Consider the following 2,890-nt stretch of genomic DNA (forward strand, 5'->3'; position numbering starts at 1 on the left):
GTTAGTTTCTTTTCCTCCGCTTAGTAATATGCTTAAATTCAGCGGGTCGTCTCGTCTGATCTGAGGTCGGAGGCGAGTGAGGGGGCGGCGGGCGGGAGCCAGGCAGGCGCCTTGCTGCCGCGCCTCGCCGGGCTCGCTCCAAGTGGGCCGCCCCGGGCCGTGCCCGGGGGCCGCGACGCGGGCTGCGCGCAGGGGGGGGAAACGGGGCGTTGTCCTCCACCGGCAGCCGCGAAGGGCCCCGCGGGACGGGGCGGCGCTTGGGTCTGCTTTTAGGGGGACGGGGGCCGCGCCGCAGCGGCTGCCCTCGACGGCCCCAGCCGCGGGTCGAACAGGGGAAGACGAACGGGGAGCGCGCCCCGGAGGGCGCCACCGCCGCCGCCGCTTCCCCGCAGTCCCGATCGATGGCGAAGCGACGCTCAGACAGGCGTGGCCCCGGGAGGGACCCGGGGCCGCGAGGTGCGTTCGAAGTGTCGATGATCAATGTGTCCTGCAATTCACATTAGTTCTCGCAGCTAGCTGCGTTCTTCATCGACGCACGAGCCGAGTGATCCACCGCTAAGAGTCGTATAGAGGTTTTTTTGGGGGGGGTTTTGCCAGCTTTCGTAGATCGGTTGTCGGGGTTCCCCACCCCGCCTCCGGGGTGGGGGGTTCGGACTTTGCCGGCCGGGCGGGGGGAGAGTAGCTGCGTACCCGTCGGCTTGTCGGGTCAGGTTCCGAGGTGGCCGGGCCGCGCTGGCACCGGCGCGGGGGCATCCCCGCGCCAGCCGCGGCCCCGGGCCGGGACTAAAGCTTGGGCGTGGGGAAGCGCAAAGGAGGAGGGTGAAGCGGCGCGAAACCGAGCCGGAGGGCCGGGTCCGGCCACCGCCTCCTCCCCGCAAACCCCGCGGCTCCGGGCCACGGCGCCGCCAGCAGGCCGGGGCGGTCGGAGCTCCCGCGAGCCTCCGACTCCTCCGCCGGCCCCGGGCGCGCGCGCCCTCGGCCTCTGTTCGATGGGAGACGCCGCCGCCGGCCCTCTCTCTCTCTCTCTCCGGTAATGATCCTTCCGCAGGTTCACCTACGGAAACCTTGTTACGACTTTTACTTCCTCTAGATAGTCAAGTTTGATCGTCTTCTCGGCGCGCCGCCGGGGCCGGCCACGGCGCCGGCGGGGCCCATCCGAGGACCTCACTAAACCATCCAATCGGTAGTAGCGACGGGCGGTGTGTACAAAGGGCAGGGACTTAATCAACGCGGGCTTATGACCCGCGCTTACTGGGAATTCCTCGTTGGTGGGAAATAATTGCAGTCCCCAGTCCCTATCACGAGCGGGGTTCAGAGGGTTACCCGCGCCTGTCGGCGCAGGGCAGGGGGCACACGCTGATCCGCTCAGTGTGGCGCGCGTGCAGCCCCGGACATCTAAGGGCATCACAGACCTGTTATTGCTCAATCTCGCGTGGCTGAGCGCCACTTGTCCCTCTAAGAAGCTGGACGCCGACCGCGCGGGGGCCGCGTAGCTAGTTAGCATGCCGGAGTCTCGTTCGTTATCGGAATTAACCAGACAAATCGCTCCACCAACTAAGAACGGCCATGCACCACCACCCACGGAATCGAGAAAGAGCTGTCAATCTGTCATTCCTGTCCGTGTCCGGGCCGGGTGAGGTTTCCCGTGTTGAGTCAAATTAAGCCGCAGGCTCCACTCCTGGTGGTGCCCTTCCGTCAATTCCTTTAAGTTTCAGCTTTGCAACCATACTCCCCCCGGAACCCAAAGACTTGGTGGTTTCCCGGGCGCTGCCCGGCGGGTCATGGGAATAACGCCGCCGGATCGCGAGTCGGCATCGTTTATGGTCGGAACTACGACGGTATCTGATCGTCATCGAACCTCCGACTTTCGTTCTTGATTAAAAATTAACAGGTGCCCAAGCAATTTCATGCTAGAATCATCATCCGGATCCCAAATTAAACTAAATACAGCAAAAGATTTGATTGCACAACGTTTGGTTTAGGTTTGACAGCCATAATCACCTTTTTATTGATTTAAATGCGTTTTTAGCGCATGATTGTACATTTGAGCTGAATGAGTCAAAATCTTAAAAATTAACAGGTGCCCAAGCAATTTCATGCTAGAATCATCATCCGGATGCCAAAATAAACTAAATACAGCAAAAGATTTGAGTGCACAACGTTTGGTTTAGGTTTGACAGCCATAATCATCTTTTTATTGCTTTAAATGCGTTTTTAGCGCATGATTGTACATTTGAGCTGAATGTGTCAAAATCTTAAAAATTAACAGGTGCCCAAGCAATTTCATGCTAGAATCATCATCCGGATCCCAAATTAAACTAAATACAGCAAAAGATTTGAGTGCACAACGTTTGGTTTAGGTTTGACAGCCATAATCACCTTTTTATTGCTTTAAATGCGTTTTTAGCGCATGATTGTACATTTGAGCTGAATGAGTCAAAATCTTAAAAATTAACAGGTGCCCAAGCAATTTCATGCTAGAATCATCATCTGGATGCCAAAATAAACTAAATACAGCAAACGATTTGAGTGCACAACCTTTGGTTTAGATTTGACAGCCATAATCAGCAATTGTGTACATTTGAGCTGAATGTGTCAAAATCTTAAAAATTAACAGGTGCCCAAGCAATTTCATGCGAGAATCATCATCCGGATGCCAAAATAAACTAAATACAGCAATAGATTTGAGTGCACAACGTTTGGTTTAGGTTTGACAGCCATAATCACCTTTTTATTGCTTTAAATGCGTTTTTAGCGCATGATTGTACATTTGAGCTAAATGTGTCAAAATCTTAAAAATTAACAGGTGCCCAAGCAATTTCATGCTAGAATCATCATCCGGATGCCAAAATAAACTAAATACAGCAAAAGATTTGAGTGCACAACCTTT

The 2,890-nt window shown here is 54.9% G+C and overlaps 1 non-coding gene across 1 annotated transcript; it reads right to left on the reverse strand.

Annotated features, from left to right (window-relative positions):
- Positions 1–410: 410 nt before the first annotated feature.
- On the reverse strand, positions 411–564 carry LOC144000482 (5.8S ribosomal RNA). Its single transcript, XR_013278253.1, has one exon. It is a non-coding gene; the product is annotated as a 5.8S ribosomal RNA (ribosomal RNA).
- Positions 565–2,890: the final 2,326 nt, after the last annotated feature.

The sequence above is a fragment of the Festucalex cinctus genome, chromosome 13 (assembly GCF_051991245.1).
Source record: "Festucalex cinctus isolate MCC-2025b chromosome 13, RoL_Fcin_1.0, whole genome shotgun sequence".
Classification (NCBI taxonomy): Eukaryota; Metazoa; Chordata; class Actinopteri; order Syngnathiformes; family Syngnathidae; genus Festucalex; species Festucalex cinctus.